This window comes from Dermacentor albipictus, chromosome 2 (genome assembly GCF_038994185.2).
Source record: "Dermacentor albipictus isolate Rhodes 1998 colony chromosome 2, USDA_Dalb.pri_finalv2, whole genome shotgun sequence".
Taxonomy (NCBI): Eukaryota; Metazoa; Arthropoda; class Arachnida; order Ixodida; family Ixodidae; genus Dermacentor; species Dermacentor albipictus.
Genome location: NC_091822.1, coordinates 83185463 through 83205090, shown reverse-complemented (window position 1 = coordinate 83205090; position 19628 = coordinate 83185463). Strand labels below are relative to the sequence as shown.

The following is a 19628-nucleotide window of genomic DNA, read 5'->3' as shown; positions in this document are numbered from 1 at the left end:
GCATATTTTTCAGATCTAAGGTCAAGGAAGCACGTATATAAATGCTAAGAAACAAGAAACTTTCTACAGTAAGGACTCCATAGATAACTAAAAAAATGAAAACACGTATTTTCAACACAATGCAAAACAGATAACAGCGCTCGTGCGCTCATAGCATGCTACAGTGGTTGAGAGGGCGCACATCATTGCCATACTGCAAATATTGCATGAGTATAGCTTTAGAAATAGCCACATTTCTTTTGCAAAACTGGCGCACCATGCTTTTTCAGTAGCCGCTGCACGCAACCTTAATGAATAACTCAACATAAACATCTCGGCACCCAACGGCATGTATTCATTGGCCGCATTTCTTAACCAACCATTTCGTTTTATTTTCTAACTTCGTCATTGGTTCGAACGTGCCTCGCAGCACGGAAGCTGTCACGTCCCTGCTGCGGAGGCATCGCTGGCATCGCCACTTCTTGCTGTGCACATTAAAACAAAAGCATGCAAAATGAAATTTTAGGTTGAAAACAGGCAGCAGCTGTTTATGTTTTCAAGGCCGCCATGCCCGCCGCCGTGGCTCGTTCATGCGAATAACATTGACATAACAAAATAGGAAATAAGTCTTTACCAACGTACGAAACATCCTTTTGTGGCCTTACCATGAAACGGCGATGAAGCAGTAGTATCATACACTGGCATGAAAACCCCACAACGATGCTCGCGCGCATTGTACGCAATATTATAACGACGCCGCGAGGCCGACGACGGGGCCTTAATGCGCTTCGCACGTGCCTGGTCATTCCACCTGTCAAGCTGATAGCCACGGACGCAGCCACAACCACATTTTTTATGTGCTCGGCCACCTAGCAGAATCGGCGAATCTCCTAGCTCGGCCACGAAACGGCTGGAGTCTCCACTCTTGTCATTCACTATGTTACTCTATGGTATAGCTACGAACGCACAAGGTGGAACAACCTTCTCCCTAAATAACGAAATTAATCGAAGAGCAGTTTCCGCACAGGAGGTATAAAAAAAAGGCGTTGACCACAGCAAAAGCAGGAATATAGATTTTTGAGCTAATAACGTTGTATAAAACGCAAACATCGATGTCCAAAATTCTAGAGCATGAATCACGTTCAATAAAACATTGCCTTATAAATACCAAAATTCGCAGTGATTATCCAAGTTGGCTGAGTAATATCGTAACAACATCAAAACAAAGTAAGGACACCACTGAAATATGATAAGGATCATGACGCTTACTTGCATCTGTAGGTTAGGTGGCGTCTCTTATTGGTATATCTAGGCTAGGGAACAAATAGTCACTTAGCCTTCTTAAAATAATCAGGTTTTGCTACATCCATAAAAGTCTAGCATTTAGCCCATCTCCTCTTGCAAATATATTTCTTCATCAAAACCGATTTCTCCATCATCTATAGTTATATATGCCTTTAGCGATTCCAGTTCTATTAATATCTTCCTTGAACATGGTGAAGCCCAAGCCATGCTTCATTCTGTCCGCGTTTGCTGTACATTTTACTCTGATTATAAATTCATTGACTACGGTAATATACTAAAATTGCGGATTGACGCTAAGAAGCAAGACAAGAAAGCAGTGGCGCCTTTGTATGCCTAGTTACCTTGTTTTGCAGTTTGTGCTATTGTCTTAGGAAAATAAACCGTTGGCTTAAATTTGTATACTAGCCTACAAGTAGTCGTAATTAAATACTATCTAAAAGTATAAAAAAGAAATGTCAAAGTAATATGCTAATTCTTGACCTCTAACAGCATAGGTGCTGATCACGGGGGGGGGGGGGGGGCTCCGGGGTTTGAGCCCCCTCCAGAGTTTTCCAGGGGGCTGAGCCGAGGCCAAAGCCTCCCCCCCCCGCGCCTCCCCAGGTACACACACCTAAAGTACCATTACCAGAGCTTCGTTACCCACATCATTTCAGATTTCTATTGACTTTCATCGACCTTTTCGCTTGAAATTTTAGTGGGGGTATTAGCTAACTGCATCATTGCTGGCGCGAACATGCACGGCTTTTAATTCACACTTTCGCTCGAACTCTGCAAATCCTCACAATAGGAGGACACGTGCATTAGAAGCACTAGCGGCGGCTGCCTCATCCGTATTTAGTCGCTTCAACATTTTGTTTAAAATTTGCACTATAAAAACATGCACATATACAATATATTTAAACAAACACACGCGACAACTGTTATTATATTTTTCAAAGAAATGGAGGAATCGAATAAAACATATTTTGAAAAGTATGGATAGCCCATGCCTACCGAATGAATATGTTTTTGCATGTTCACCATGCTTCAAATCGCTTTGGATGCATTTTTGACCATGAAGCCCTGATGAAGTCGTTACAATAAATTCTTTATCCCGTTTTCAGGCGCACCTGCATTCATGACTCAACCGCACATAGTTTATTTGCTCCTTTTTTCACGCATTCTGTCCTTTTGCCATGTTGAATTCAAGCGTCGGCATGATTCCTTGAACTGTATGTTTGTATGAATGTACTTGTATGTTCCCACCATCATTAGACCTTGTAAATGATCGCAGTATCTATACACAACTGAAACACAAGTAAAGAAAAAACCTGCAGACATCAGTGACTCCTTCGGCAGAGTCTTATTAATGGCGTGTGAAACGCACTTGAATGCCGTGTGTCTCGGTATTGTTTCTCTTTCCAGTATGCAATACTAACTACCCATGCAGGCAAACATTTGTAATAATTTGCCACATCTATTAGGGATGGCAACATAGTCACTTGCATGCGAAAGTGTAAATATATACAGGCGTCCCAATTAACTATCGTGCACCAAGATCAAAAAAGAGGAATGCGTTACTCGATGAAAACATCGTGCACATTGTTTACATTACAGTGCAGTAGCTGTCAGTAATTTTTTGTTACTGATGTATTATTATGTAATCGTAATTAAATATATAACTCTATATGTACTATCCTGATTATCAAAGTGCCAATGACGCATTTGAAGGCACAGCCAAGGGACATCTAACTGCGCTATTTTCAGCTGCGTACTAATTGCGTACTAATTGTCTTCCGACTGATAAATAAACACGGCGAAATGTGCAGAATACCGCGTGACTGCGCTCCCACCCGGATCATAAGGTATCGTCCTCGAACAGACTACCTCTGAGTTTTCCAGAACCAAATAAAGGAAATAAAGAAAAACATTGTGATCGAGCTAGTGCTTATATGTCGTGCCCTGGCTGAAGTAACATGTCGCGTTTGTTGTTAGTTGGAAACAAGCTGTGATAGCTCTTGTAGACAAAGTGCACGGATGTTGTTGGCTATTTGCCACAAAACCTATCACCAAAAAAGCGAATTGACCAGTCAATGCAAAAGTATCAAGGTGCGGTTTGTTTCGCCCCAGTCGCCATGTCTTTCTCTAATGAATAGAATCTGAACACGACCCTTCTTTTAGGATCTGCAAATAGCAACAACAAGAAGGCCGCAAATGTATATATCAGTCATGAAAGTGTGGCGGTAGACCAAACACATCGACTATCATAAGAATTTATGAAAACCTGAGAAAAATCGGCAGCTTCAAGAAACAGCGGCGGAGGACTCCACCTTTGAGTCATAGCCTACGCACGGATGTTTAAGCATTTATGGCCACAAACCCTCATGCTTGCGTGCGGGACGTTGTCATCCAAGCACCAATTTTCAAGTCAACAGTTTGGATTTCGAGTTCGGAGTCGTCAGTATGGAGTTTGGAGGTACCTTTCAACGGTACCACCTTAACCAGCACCAATACTTGGAAGATAGGGACCTGTAAAATCGTCAAGATTACTCGAATGGGGTCCAAGACACTGTCCTGAGCCCTCATTCGTGGGCGAAATCCGGTCATACACGACGGCCGTCTATATCCTTGCTCAAGATACCAAGTTACCTCGTAGATATTAGTCTTTCCACCGACTGCATACGCATGATGTTAGCGATACTGGCCGATATGAGGCAAGGTTCGCAGGATCCTTTCGAGACTTGAGCAATGACACCACCTATGCTGTCTTCCGCTTTACGGAGATCTCTCCTGTGCTCCAGACGTGATTAAATATGTCCGGAAGGGCTCGCCTTCACTCGCATGGTAGATTTGTCAGCACTTGACTGCTGATCAAATCGGGACCCACTGCACAGCGTCTCTTTAATCAGAAAAGCGCCAAATCGAACTCACGAAAGGTGAATGGCGGGTCCATCGCATGGAATGATTGAGATGACAAAGGATTCGTCATTCCTGGTGATCTGCTAGATTTGTATACATGTGCAAAATCTTCTAAATGGGTTGGTAAATGCTTTCCTTCTTTTAAAGGAAGTACATGGAATGGCTTGTGTGGGCGAATCTTTCCGGACAGGCTATTGATTACTCCCCATATCCTCGTCATGGGAGTAAATGCCGACGAGCTCTCACAGAAAGCAGCCAATTGAACTCATCTTAACTTCTTGCCTTACGACGGCTGACAGCGTTTATCATGTTACATTCAGTTTTCGCAAATGGATTTCCCTTTTTTCTCATTAGTATCCGCTGTGCTCTTCTACGCGCAGTGCAGAGATTCTTTTGTTTCAAGTCAGGAGTAGGGAAATGGCCTGGCAGTTCTAACACTGCAGTAGCCACTCTCTTGCTCCGCAACATATCTCCGAACAGCTCACCAGAGGATTCATTCAATGCTTATCTGTATGTATGCCAGCGGGTTGCAGTGCATAATTGTTGACCAGCAGTCTGAAATCCGATGATGTTAATGAAAATTGCAAAATGGTCGCTGTACATCCTGTCTGGGGGTGTGGTCGATGATACCAAAATGTCTGCAGAGTGTAACACGAGGTCTATGGCGCTCCATGATTCAGGTGGCCTGAAGAAAATTGGTTTCCCGTCGTTTGCCACACATAAGGCAGCAGCATCAGCGGCAGCGACAAGTTCTTTGCCACACAAATCTACAATCTTTTCTCGCCAAAGCGAATGATGTGTGTTAAAATCGTTACAGATGGCGAGGCGAGGAGCAACGAACGCAAATGTTCTTTACAAACAGCTCCACGGATACCTTCCTTCGTGGAATTACGTACACCGACGCCACACTGAGTTTTCGGTTTCCTAGGCACACTTGCACAGCGACGACTTCCAAGAAGGTTGAACGAAGGTCATGCACAGGTAAGGTGACGTGAGGAATTTCGCGCCTGATGTATATCATTGCACTGCCATATGCCAATGAAGGCATACTCAGATTGCCGTGTCTGATTTACCCTGGGATTGTCCTTCTATTTGGGAGACCATCATCCGAGAGGGCTAGAATTGGTATAGCCATGTCTCGAAGGAAAATATTGAATTCGCACAGGCGCTGTAGAATGCCGGTGAAGTTCCATTGCCTTATAAAGGGAGCTTTCGAACGGCGGATGAACCAGGTGGGCGACAAATTCGCAACATGCTACTGAGGGTATGCAAAAGTAGAGCAGAGTATTGATGACTCAAGAGCCAGCACTGCTTCCAGCATATCCTTCGTTGAACTCGCAGGGATGTTCGCGACTTGTGAGTGTAGTGCCGTGAACAAAGCGTGTATCACATGTTGGCACTTTTCCTGCTGAGTGCTTCCAACTGGTACTTGTGGTCAGTTCACTGTGGCTGCATAGGTGCACTTTTCAAATTCATTTGGAACATGTACTCTAGCGGCCTTGACCAGTTGCGTTGGCTCAATAACTTGCTTTGACGGTGTGAGACGCTGGAATTCTTCTTGTTCGATGGTGCGCTTGCATGCTTTGGACTCTAGAGACACATTTTATTCATTCCCCGAGCGGCTCTCCTTGCAGGATATCGGCCGTAGCTGACTGGTAGATCGTCGCCACAGTTTCCACAAATAAAAGTCTATTTACATTCACAAGTATTAAAGTCATGAGGTTCCCCACAATGATTGTATCCTGTTCCGATTGTATCCCTGTTCCCCACGGCAGTACATAGCTACATATCCGAAGTGTTCGCACTTACAACACCGAGGTGGTGTCTCCACGTAGACAACCTCATGTCTCATAAAACCAGAGTTAATCTTCTCCGGGAGCACAGAACTTGGAGCAAATGTGAGAAAGACTGAGTCAGTGCGCCTTAACACCCATTCACATAACGAGGTGTGGACCCGATGGATGATTCTCATCGCATGAAATACTGCCTGAGTTCTAAGGTAGCTGAGAATCTCTTCTTCCGAGTACCATTTTAGGACCCTCTAGCAATGCGCGCGTTTTTCATGTAACTGTGTGGAACACAGGCAGATATGGCCAGGCCACTGATATGCATGGTCTCTAGAAGGACGTTAGCTTGTCCTTCTTTCTCTACATCCAAGAGCAATGCTTCCTGTGCTGTGAAATGGTTCTTCGCTGGGGCTCCATAGAGAATCGTTTCAATCGGAGTATTTAGGATAATAGGGTTGAATTGCCTTAAATCAGCTCTTTCTGACGCTGCAGGGATTACCACAGGAGTGCTCACCGTCATGTCTTTACGATGGCGCACGATTCGGAAGCCAGTTTCGTCCACATCTAGGTCTGAAAGGTTCGCCTCGTCATGGTCCACGATGATTGTTGACTCGTCCTTAGCTTCCCCACTGTCTTGTCGCTTGCAATCAGGCAGGCTTGTACAAAACCAGCTGGTATTACTGACCCAGTGTCTCCGCTTGAGAAGTCATGGCGGAGTGCTCGTTGGTGCCAACTTAGGTTTTTCTAGCACCTTGTGAGACGACGGCTGGCGCAGCATCCTTCGGTCTAAGGTACGGCAGGTATGTTTTCGAGTCGTCCGACGTCTTGACTCGTTCCGACCAGTAAGATGACCAGATAATAACAATAAATGCCAGAAGGCTTAAATATAAAAGGAGCAGCAGCTTCTTCGTTTTTTTTCCTCTATTTTAGGGGCTCCCAAGTTCTTAATGCTTTGTTGTTAATCTGCGGGATTGTTTCCATATTGTCCGCCTAATATTATCAACATCCGGACATGTAAACCCACTTTAGGCCCTGGCAATGAGATTGCACCAGAGGCCAAGTCCGGTAATGTATTCCGAACATGGACAGATTGCTGCGAACATTGCGATCCCTATGATTTCCAGCAACATGGTAATCGCATTTCCTTGTATAGGGAAGAAGGGGAAATCAACTGCTTAGAAAGGACCTCTGCAGTGTTACTGAGGTAGATCTGGCTGGAATCTGACAACTTCCTTGAATATATAAATAAATTTCGTTTTTCACTCTTAGCGCTTCATTAGCACATCCCTACAGCTGGAGGGTTCCAGCACAGAATGCGTCCCCAAGTCCCAACAACAAAGATGTGCAGGCCTATTTCGGTGGTATAAAATGTAGCGCGTGATGGTGACCACCTTGACACTTACTTATATGCCTATGACCTTGTGAAATTTAAAGCCACGCCCTACACCAAGCAAGACAACTGGAATACTGTTAGAACGTCCTTCACCACAAATTACCTTTCACAGTGGTCGCCGAGCGAACACTCCGTTACTGAAAATTCGATTGTTCATAGCTCCAATGCTCAGCTAACGCAATATCCGTGATCCTGTTTTAACATAAACGACTTGTTCGCAAAGGCAAGTAATTCACATCTGTTTTATTCAGATAGTCAACGGGTTTCTTTAAAACTTCATAGAGTTATTTTTTTATTCAAGAGAACTTTTGTAGCCTGTTCTGTAGCTAACTTAGCAAACTCATAACCTTCAAAGGCTGCCTCTTCTGAAGAAACATTTGGCGCTACAGGTTCTAGAAATGTAGGCATAAAAGGATCCCCATTAACGACGAAGCTCCGCTCCATTGCAAACATATTCCAATGCGCGTTATAAAATGTAACATATGTGTTGTTCCCACTGAAGGGTGACCTTAAATGCCCCTGTATCTGCAAAACAAACAAAAATAACACCCTGCTTTCCGCTGACTGCTTGACATAATGGGGTCTCTGGCATCCAGAAAATTTTATTGGCTCGTAATATTTATTGCGCACCAGTTTCACGCCCGATGATGTATAATACGGCTGCACGCAGGAACTAATTAATTATCCTCGTAAAGCAGGCGCTTGTAGCAATGTCAGCAGTCAAGGAAAAGACACAAACACGCACAGGTTTTTTGTTTTCTACAAACGACAGGACGGGCACTGGACTTCCAGCTAGTGTTTGTTTCAAACGATCATCCGTTTTATAGTATGCATAACAGGTACATCATGTACACGTCTTCGTACAAAAGATTGAAAAATTCACCTGTTCATGCATAATATTTTATTTAGTCAATTCGCTCATGTGTGTAGATATTTCGAAAAAAAAAAGTCTCTTCTTTCTCACCCAACGCCAAAGTCGGATAGCTGACACAAACATCCCCTGCTTTCCTTATAAAATACGCTTGAACTGTGTCCTGCTCTGTTTTTGTTTTTTGTTTATTCAAGAAAGCTGTGTTAGCAAGCCTCAGTGTGCAAGCGTTTTATATGGTGTGTTTGGCCGAGTGGCTTCCGCATGCTTTTCAAAAGTCATTATGGTACTGTCTAGTCCTGTCGTTGAAGCACTTGCCAGATTGTTCAACATAAACACATCCGCAACTTAAGCATATCTCATACATAATATCTGATGTGTAGAGGGCGTAAGTAGTTTGGTGATTAGTTTGGCAATGCATGCGTTGCTGCTCCTTATGAAGGTTACACATGGCCCACAACTCCCTGGCGCTGAAAAAACTATATTTACATTGTGTCAGATTGCAAACATTTTTCAATTATTTTAATCTTTATGGAAGCATGGGATTACATGCACAGGTCTGTTGTCACAATTATTGTTTGGTCACTTCCTTGCCTGCTTTGATTTTAGAAGTATTGTCTCACAGGCAGATGAAATAACTGATACTGGGAATATTCCACGTTTCAATCTCTCTATTTCGCCAGACACACTATGCTCAATCTGGTGAACACATGTGTTTCGCGAAGCAACATTAAAGCAAGTGGTAGCGGTGTTTCTCTTCATCAATTTTGAGTGTGCGCAATTGGAAGATAGAGCGATTTTCTTTCATTTGGGCTTGTATCTCCGTCACGCTTGCCCATGTTCAGAAATGAATATCTTAAGGTCAAGAAACTGAATCTTTGGATAGTTAAAATGTAAACCTGAGCCCCTGAGAATTGTTAGCGAATAATTTGAGACAATCTGCTACAGCGTCATCAAGACACAGATGTGGTGATTTCTCAGGGAATATTAGATAACCCACAACTTACCTAAAACACGAATAACTGGTTTTGCGATTAGCTTCGCGTTAGTGCGGTTGTGAAATGACAATGAAAAATGTCACACCATATGGGGGCTATGGACAAACCAATTCAGATTCCTGATCTTTGAATATAATAAGAGCCATTATGACTAATGGCGGTCGAATGTAAGGGAAATTGTAGCAAGATAAGAAAATTGTCGCAGTTCATCAACAGCAAGCCTCAGAATTTTAGTTCAACCATTTCATTAATTCCTTTTTTTTGCGAGCAGCATTTAGAGTACCTTCACGCGTCACAGGGTAGTATAGGTCCTTGACGTCTAATGAGAATGCTGTAGATACTGCTCGAAGACCATCATATACGTCGAAGATAACTTCATCAAAGCACCTCACCAAGAAAGAGCCTACGATTGTTAACCGCTTGAAGCGCTCTTGCAAGAACCATCTTATTTGGAGTGGCCACGATAAATTCTCGGAGACGATCACGTGCAAACCATAATCAGGCTTGTGGGTCCTGCGCCTGAAGAAGACTTCTAGATAACCTTTTTCGGAAACATTTTGACTGCTTTACAGTGCAGTTCAGCTGCGTGTCTCTCAACAATTTTACTGTTGCTTTCTTTTGTTCCTCTGAATCAAATTTGCTCATTTTGAAGTTCTGTATCACTTCATTGGCCTCGCTTTCCATCAGGTTTCTTGGCTGCACCACAAGTACTGCTTCTTTATCCGCTTGTAGATTGGCCTCTTTCAGGCGCGTCACTATCTTGTTGCGCACAGGTTGTGACACCTTTCCATAATAGGTATTCTGTATCACGAAGTTAACGGTGTCACTCATGGCAAGTTAACGCTCACTTTATTCGGCTCTATCACCTACGTTTCTTGCTAGGGCTAAGAGCTGCTGTCTGCTGAGACGAGGCTAGAAAGTGTATTTCGGGACTTTCTCGAGGACCTTACTTACGGTGCAAGAAGACTTCCACCTCCCAAAATGGTGACTCTGGGTGCTTCGCAAATTTTCGCCGCCTGTTTGCTGAAAACGTGAGCCTTGTATTTTCACATATGAATTCCGTAATCTGTCCTGCTAACTTCTTGTAGTAGCTCAGCCTTCTCATTTCTTTGTTCGGATCAATAGCTCCTTTACATAACACCTTCAGCCAGTCATTCAAGAATAGAATTCAGAATAGTGCGTATTTTTATTGCTTAAGAGCTGTGTACCTTGATTGGGCCACTCAAATGGCATGGATTCTTTATATTTTAGCTCTTAAGAAGAGAGTTAACCGCTTTGTCCCAACAAGACTGCCCTAATAACTTTATACCGCAGTGGCATTATTGAGTCGCTTAGATTCTGTTGTCCTAAAAAAAAGCAATTTAACGAATCGTTCTAGGCAAACAACATTGAACACGGCCTCCGTCGTTCGAACTGCGGAGTGTAGTCTTTCACACAGGAGGCTCTATTTCTTGTCTTCTGGACGTAATGTCTGCTGCTTGTCTAATATATATATATATATATATATATATATATATATATATATATATATATATATATATATATATATATATATATATATATATATATATGTTCAATGTGGTGCCCGATTATCCCGCTCATGAATCCGATCTGGTTGGAGTCAGAGTCTAACACGCAGTGCAGTGACACTGTGAGAACGCAATTTATTCGCGCTATAGTCAATCAATTGTGGAATATCGCAATTACAACTGTCAGACATCATCCTTAGTACGCAGGTTGTTAGATTACTCACAAATATTCAGTGAAAGTACAAACAAGAGAACACAAATTGGATTACTGGTATCATACACAAAACAAGCGTTCTGGAAGCAATGTCGCTTAGTTTGTTATTGGCTCAACCAAACATATATATAGATAACAACACCTTACACTGCATGCCCATAAAAACGTCCTTAATTACTATATTTGATGAGCCTTGATGGAGGCCCTGAAATCGTTGCAGCAATGTTTGCTCCTGTAAGAAAGTCATCTAGGGGCGTATTCTCGGACGATCACTTTCGGGGATACTATCACCTTCGCGCGACGTGGAGCTCGACCAACCAATCAGGTCATTCGTTTTGCTCAATTGGTCAAATACGTGTGCACTAAGTGCGCACTTCGCCAAGTGCTCCCAGTTATTCTAGGCAACGATAACTTGGAGACGTTTTTGTCGTCTTGATATCACTGCAGACATCACCTCCTTCATCATCTTTACGATGTCTGGTACCATACTACAAGTTTTCATGAAGTAAAGTGGTAACACTTACGTTACTGTTACATTCGTTGCGGAAATGTAAGCCTGTACGCCTTGCTTGTCGCGCCCAATACATTGCTGATCTATTCAAGCGGGGTGAAGCCAAGCGTTTGCCGTTCTGTGTATGTGCATGTAATTCTTTTTCTTTTTGTCTTCCTCAAATTGTTTTTGTATATTTATTAAACTATGAGTTGCTGTGGAAGAGCCGACAAGGAAAAGCACTATTTCGAATATCACTAAAGAAATCGGGCAATCTGTAGAGCTGCCACACAAAAACTGTATACGTTCCTTGAAACGTGCGACACCCTATTGGGTATGAACCAGTGTTTTTGCTTTATACATTTCTCAAGCATTATTTACGCTCAGTGACCCCGGTGTCCCTAAAGCTTATGCATACAAGTGCATTTCGCGATCTCCCGCAATTTACGACGCAAGCAAGCACTAATCTGTAAACGTTCACTTAGGCAATATGCGCGTACACGTAATCATTCGTTAACGCACTAGGCAATCGTTCCTGGAGAGTTGCTCTGTTTAATGCAAGACATAATTGTCCTTAGCCTTACCGGAACTGAATACGAAAGGAAAGCATGTCGTGAGAAGCTATCGCTGCCTATTTTCTGGGTGATGAGAGCACAGGTGCACTCGTTCTAAAGCTAAGCTTACTTCGCCTGCTTTCGCTGCTTTGTCGGGGCTACCTGCCTACCGGGTGCTGTGTGGTCGGTCGCGATCTCGGCAGATACATTTGTGAGCATCTATTGAAAGCTTATATGTCCCCTCTGAATGAAAGTGCTGGCGCACGAAATAATATAATTTTTCTTTGCTCCTCACCAATTCGCACCTCTATCTTGCGTAACTAAATAGATACCATGCTACGTAATACTTAAATATATATTGTTGGCTAACAGGTACCACTCTAAAGCACACAGATCTGTTTATGGAGCGGTGAATTTCTTTAGTGAGTTTTGTGTTTACTTTATTTGCATTGATTTAGCTGTATGGTAGGCGTCACTGCTGGTGTGCCCAATCTTAGCCAATCCTCCAGAATGGGTTCGTTCTACTTTGACAAAAGAAGTACAGAATCCTTAACTGTGGCTTGGTATAGCAGCTGCCAGCACCAGTCTTTCCTCGACAGGTTGGGTATTGTCATCATAACTGATCTGATCTTAGTCCATTGACGATTCATCTGCCCAGCTCTAATATACTTCTCTTGCACTGCGCCGATGCGCCTTTAATGAGAAACCCACCCTTTGGGATGGATTAGTGGCTATTGTGTTGGGCTGCAAAGCCCACGTTCGCAGCCTGAAATCAAGGCCACTGCGGCGACATAAAGGGGCGAACGCAAAATTGTCTGTCTAGCACACATTAGGTATACACTAAACAACCCCCGATAATCTTATTGTGGTTCCGGCATGTAAAACGGGTGATTTTTTGTGAGACACTATCAGCTGACATACAACAGTGCTCGTTGAGAAATCGTATGAAGTCAACAGGTGCTTCTTCCCTTCGGCAAGAGGGGCCCGCAGGAGCACTTTTGAAACAAATTAAAGAAAAGAACAAAATGTTCTCTCGTTTTTTGGAAACGCGATGCCCGGATGATTTAGTTAAGTTTAAGAAGTTTCGATATTTTATTGTGGTTCCGGCATGTAAAACGGGTGATTTTTTGTGAGACACTATCAGCTGACATACAACAGTGCTCGTTGAGAAATCGTATGCAGTCAACAGGTGCTTCTTCCCTTCGGCAAGAGGGGCCCGCTGGCATTGTAATCCCTATTGCAAAACGTTGCGTCTTCCGGAGCGTTCCAGCGTAGAACCAGCTCGTTTTTTGACACAGTATCGCACTGGGGATGCTCGCGCTCGCTGGGATCACTCGGACACCAGTGAGTACGCTGTATAAAAGCTGGGTCACACTGAACGAGACCCTGGTCTCGCTGCCATGAAGCTAGGATGCACTGGTTTGTTCTGTACGCGCGCTGGTTCTCGCTGCAGTTCACAGGCTCGCACTGCAAGCTTCACTGAATGGTTGGGGTTGTGCTGTAATGGTTCCGGTAAGCAACAAGTGTAGGCTCTGCTAAATATTAAATGCTCCATAGAATTTCATTGCAAGATGCCAATCTCTTGTCGTAAATAACGCTACATTTAGGGGTCATAAAAGTCGATTTGACGCTAAAGATCAGTTCGGTTTCATGACGTTTTCCTTTCGACTGAGTGGATAGCTACATCCTTGAACGAAACCACATAAACGCACAGGACGCCTTGTTATATAGTAGTTTGCACTACGAGTTGTCGCCGTTGTCGCTGTGTTATGGAGTCGAAACGAAACGCAGAAGTCGTTCGGACACGTTCGAACGGACCCTGCGCTCTAAGCCTACCGCTGCTTGAGATTACCGCACCGATAACAAAGCTGACGCAATTTGTGAGCTTCCACTTTCCCTAGTGCACTAAGAATTATTAGATAAACGGTTCTGGGGCTCAGATACATAGATTTTAGCATTCGCAAAGTACCCGCGCCGAGATCTGTCACTTCAACCGATCTAGCGTACCCGCCGAGTCCGTCTATGCACTATCGGCCTACCTGCGCTCAGGAATCAACACGGTAACAAGGATAAATTACACCATATTTCAGCTTTCGCGTCAGTAAAGCATGTTTTTTTGTGTCTACAGTGTAAGCAAAAGGAGCGATGAGAGAAGATGTAACGAATTGCAAACATGCGTTTATGCGCTGTTAATGAATGCTGCCAGCACTAGCCTACGCCCCTAGGAGGAAGATATGGGACTAGACAGACTTGTCGATTGAAACGCATCTGAAAACTAAGAAAACGTTGCGTATATCCCTCCCCCGAAGAACAAGAAATTGCTCTCAAAATCGGCATTAACAACCGATAAAGCGTCCTGCGTTGGCCGTTCTTTATTGCTTTCTCCGAAGTTAAAATACCTATCGCAAAGGAAAATTGGTATTATGGCATTTGCTAGCATAATATTGAACATGGAGAACTTTTTCTTTCTGACATAGGCGTAAGTTTTAGTAGCGTGGTGATAGCGCATTACCCAGTCTGTTCGACAGGTTTCTCTGTGCATGTAAAACTGGTTCTGGAGCTTCACATGGCAATTTGTCTACGTCGTGCCATGTGCTGGCGTGATATACTGGTAAAGCACCGAGCTTGGGATCTGCAGCTTAGACATCCGAATCCTGCCTTGTGTGAACATCTGAATTTTTTTATTGTTTATTACTTTAAAATCCGGTCTGCTGCTGCTTGTGTTATATATATATATATATATATATATATATATATGGGGACCAAGCATCGCATATTTCACGCTGTACAGCTGCCTTGCGCACCAGTACCCAGTGCCTCCCAGTATTCCGCGCCTGCTCAGCGCCCCACTGCCCAGCGCAAAACACTGGGCTCTTAATCCGGCATCAAATTCACACTGGATTCTGGGATTTGTAATACCGATGCCATGAGCCACTTACCTTGCGATGAAAGAACAGGGAATGGGAGGTTCATAATTCGCTTATAATATCTTGTTATTTGCACTTAGGGAAATATGGTGGCAAGGAGTGCCTCGAGGCAAGCGACTGAAAGTACGCCAAGTTAGAGCTCTTGGCTGCTGAAAGACCTAAGGCGATTGAGACACACCAAGCCTGTATGTCCAAAGCACTAAGAAAGGAAGCTTCTTCTACCTCTGGTGTTATGTCATCGCACGTCCACGCTATGGTCTTTGTGGATCATAAGCAACTAAAACGTTTGGACGACCACAGAGCTCCACGACAAAAACAATTAAGATGAGGAACTCTGCAGAGCCGAAGTGCGAAAGTGTACTGCTGGCCACTTCGTCACTATGGGTTCTGCAGAAGCAGGAGAAATAACGGTGACGGTTCTTCAATAAAGACTGAGATTGATGCTCTCAAGTTTTATTTCTCCAAATTATTCATCCGCACTTTTATCCTTCTCTCATATACTCTCCAGTAAGTGCAATACAAGCGCTCCACCGCTCCTATGAAGTGTGGATAACATTAATAAAGCGGTCTACTTCACTTACTTTATCATCGCCTCAAATGTACCAACTACATCTTGTTTGTGACAAGGCAATGCCTTTTTTGTGCGGTTTAAAAATAAGTCCTAGAGCACTGCATCGTCATTGTAGAACCAATTAGAGGATGACTGGCGATGCTTCGTAGAACGGTAACAAAAAAATTGGCACTGTTCTGAATGGCAACGAGCAGCTAATACGTTGGAGGCGACCTTCAGAAAGTTGGCGATGCATGCATTCAAGGCAAGCCTTGGTAGCGAAACTTCGCAACGATAACGCCAGCGACGTTAGTGCCAGCACTAGTAACAGGAACAATGGTACGTGCATATGATATACAGAACAATGTTTTGGATGCCGAATTAGCGACGTTCGTTTATTGTGAATTCACAAAGTATTCAGAAAAAAATTTATTAGCACCCACAGAAAGAACTTTAGCACACAAAGCCTCGGAAAGTTTTCGTTGTCCACGGAACAATCCGCTGAGCCGACGTTGTATATACGCAACGTATTTAGTGGAGTAGTCACAGAAGATTCTAGGGCACTTCCTGCCTTTATACAAGTAAAAAAAGAAGCTGTGCCCAGGTCAATTGCACAAACCTTCAAATTTTGCACCATATTTTTTCTGCTTTCCACTTCCTGTCATTCTAAAGCAAAGGTGTGTCCTGATTCGTTTACCTTATGTGCGACGCATTTGTTGAGGTTGTGCAGCCTATCGTAGAACAGGAAGCCTGCTTTTTGTTGGTTGCCTTTTAGTGTTACCCAAACGGCGCTCTCTTATTGGGTAAATAATTCTACGCAATTCTCTGTTATCTATTCTTTCATTCCCTGTTTTCCCGAACAACTTGTATAAAAGAAGCTCGCGCGGCAGCGTTGATCCAGCTTTCGACAAATAGTTTTGGAAGTTACACATGGTGAGTGTATGCTTCGTTTCTTACATAAAATAAGTGTTGGGTCTATGTGACTATTACTAAAATGTTACCAAGTAAAGTTAGGTGGCGGTTATGGTTGGTTTCATGGAATACTTTGCGAATGCATGAAGTAGCGAAACTTCACCTTACCAGGGGCATTGCTTATGAGTGTCTGCAAGGAGTTACATTTTAGAAGGCAACAAAGCGTTTGACTCTGTTTCTGTAGCGAAATTGTTCGTGTGACGGAAGGTGCTCGGAAAGGCCGTGTGCATGTGTTCAAGTGTCCTGAGAGAAGTATATAATACATGAAGTTTAAGTTCGCATGGGTTTGCGGGTACGTCTATGGTTAACATTAGAGGTAATGTTTGTTTGCATTTGTAAATTAGGGACTAAAGAAATGTCTATCAATTATACTTTTTTGATTGTATTTGGCATTACCAGATAAGCCTCTAAATATGCCCCGGTGTACTTAAAAATGTTAGCTACAATGATTCATACAACTACGAAATCTACAACGTCTTCAATTTTACATAGATTGGGTGGCCCGTCTCAAGGCGTTTGCATAAAAGTTTTCATTGTGTAGGTTTATATTGCATCTTTCTTTTTGAGATCCTATACGAATTGTGTACGGCCTCTTTCTACTGGGTAAACTAAACCTCGCGCTGAAACTGAGTTTCGCTTGTGCATGGTGGGTTTCAGAGTGGGAAATATTTTTGCAAACCTATCTGAAAGATTGTTACAAGTTTTCACAATCAACGTTTCCAATGTCCTACGATAAATACACTTACCTCTTAGTTCTCCTTTCGTTGTAATTACGGCAGGTTAGAGTTAATTTTTGGCGAAAGTTCGCACGTTAAGTGTAAGATTCGCAGGCGAATCCTGAATACTTATTTAGGCTTGATTTGAAATTTATGCGTACGCGTGGCAAGTCTCACCAGTCCTCTCGATGTTTTAAATGGAACACACAATTAGATTGCTCAAAGTAGGGAACAGGGTGCGCGACGTAGAGGCGTTGTTTATTGTGTACTAATGGAAATATTGGTTGCAAATTACTCATTCAAGGACTACAAAGTGTTATCCGATCGTAATTAGCCAAGTTCTCCAATTTCCGCGAGCACCAAAGTGTCCCACCACATAAGAGTTTCTCATGCCTATTTTCTGGCATATGACTATAAAATAAATTATGGTAGATAAATAGCAAAATTTCATTAGAGCTCTCCATATTGTTAACGGGCGTTTAAATGGACTTAAATGGAATACTTGGACTGTGGCGTTCTGTAGCTATATTGTATGAAATCAGTAACATTAGGGTTGGTGCGTATATCAGTGTATTGCCAGTGCCATATTGTGGCTTTAGAAGCAAATTACTTGCTGCACCACTGGAAACTGTTAAATAAGCCTTATTTCCGAATGTTTTCATGGCATTCTACAAGAACCAAATGTGACACCGAGCTCAAACTGGCAGTTCACACATTAAAAGAAGTAGTTTAAGTACGGTTGTTAGACGTTATTTGTACAACTACTCGAATTATACGGCTCTGTTTGGAGAAAATATGGCTGCAATTTTGCAATGTTGAAGACGACTGTTATGTTCGTTGTTAAAGGTGAAAAATACAGCGAAAACTAGGCATAAATGAGTTTTCACATAGATGAATACTAAATTATTTTTTCACAGGTATCCTCTACCAGATCCAACTAAAATGAACGCCAAGGCAATCCTCGCAGTACTGGCTGTTTACGCTCTCCTTGTGGCAGGTTTGTATAAATAGCAGAGCGATACATCATTTTCTTTCACACTTCCCACCTCAACTGTAAATCTAACTGATGCTATAACTTTGTAAAGGGTTGTTTTTTGCACCCCCTAGCCCTTAATACTCGCCCTGCGCATAGTATCAAAGTTCATTCAGAAATTTGTCACCACATCAAAATAGCCTTTACGGCATCATTACCTCAATTACGACTAGGCTTCTTGTCACGCCACATCAGGCCATCATCCCTAATCATGTCCGATCAATATGACCCTAGAGGCTGTGTTTGCCTGGAACTTGCTACCCAGAGCACGCATCGTCCTACTATTGCACCATTATTTCAGTGAAGGCATGTTTTTCTTGTTTATGACGACCTGTATTTAGAACGGCATATTCCTGCAGTCGTGCTACAGAAAATAATTTAATAAATGAGCTGTAGCAACAATATTTAACGCTTTTTATTCGATATGCTCGATTACATGCAAAATGTGCCCTAACCTAGCTGGTTACGTCCGTTTTTAGGGCACGTACGAAATATTCACTTTTTTTTACGGATCCTTGAAATTGCTTAATCTTTCAGTGAACATTACGCGCGGTTGATTCATAGGACCTAACGTGCAAAAGCACTTCGGGTGGTATGAGACAAGCCGTAGTAAATCACTGCAGTGCTCTTAACCGGGTTGCAAACTCTGAGTACACCTGCATTGTTCCATTTCGACCAAACTATAGCATGGCCGTGGAGGCCGAGAATCAGAGAGGCAACATCGCGCTCAGCAGGAGAATGCCCTGGTGGCTGAGCCACAGTGTCGAGTGAATCCTAGGCTTGCATGTGGTTAAATGTGGGAATGAATGCAAAAAAAACGCCGACTTACTTTTTCACCTTTTTCTTCGTTACGGCCTCGAACGACTTAATGGTTTTCCTAATGAATTTTACATCTCAAGGTGGAAATTGATTCCTTCCTCCCTCGCCCAGGCACGTCAGCCTGCGGTGGTGAGGGTCGCTCCGAGTCAGAAAGATGTGGTGACGGAGAGGCTCGCAGCGAACAAGGAGTTACCGAGGCCCGCCTGGACAGCGCTGCAATGTCCAGCGAGTCGGCTCGCTGCGGAGGCCAATCCGGTCGCTGCGATGGCTAGCGGCGCCCTCGGATGCGCAGCCACTTCCAAAAGAAGCCAGCAGTATTTGGCCAACTGATTGGTGGGGGTGGAAGTCACTGAACGGAATGGTTTCAAAATAAATTAGCATTGCTTGCATTCTGGCTTTGTTTGTTTAAATTTCCCACTGTAGCCGAAGTACAGAGGAAGGTCCACGGATGTACTATTGCAAGCACGAACGAAATGCATGCAAACGCTTCTTCGTCTTCTTCTATTTTAAGGGGCTCCCAAGTTCAACATGCCTTGTTGCTAATCTGCGGGATTGTATCGATATTGTCCGCCTGATGTTACCAACATCCAGGGGAC

The 19628-nt window shown here is 43.2% G+C and overlaps 1 long non-coding RNA gene across 1 annotated transcript; it reads left to right on the top strand.

Annotated features, from left to right (window-relative positions):
• The first annotated feature begins 16397 nt into the window (after positions 1 to 16397).
• LOC135895859 (uncharacterized) lies at positions 16398 to 19421 on the top strand. Its single transcript, XR_010562501.1, has 3 exons — positions 16398 to 16425; positions 18098 to 18177; positions 19144 to 19421. It is a non-coding gene; the product is annotated as an uncharacterized lncRNA (long non-coding RNA).
• The last annotated feature ends 207 nt before the right edge of the window (positions 19422 to 19628 follow it).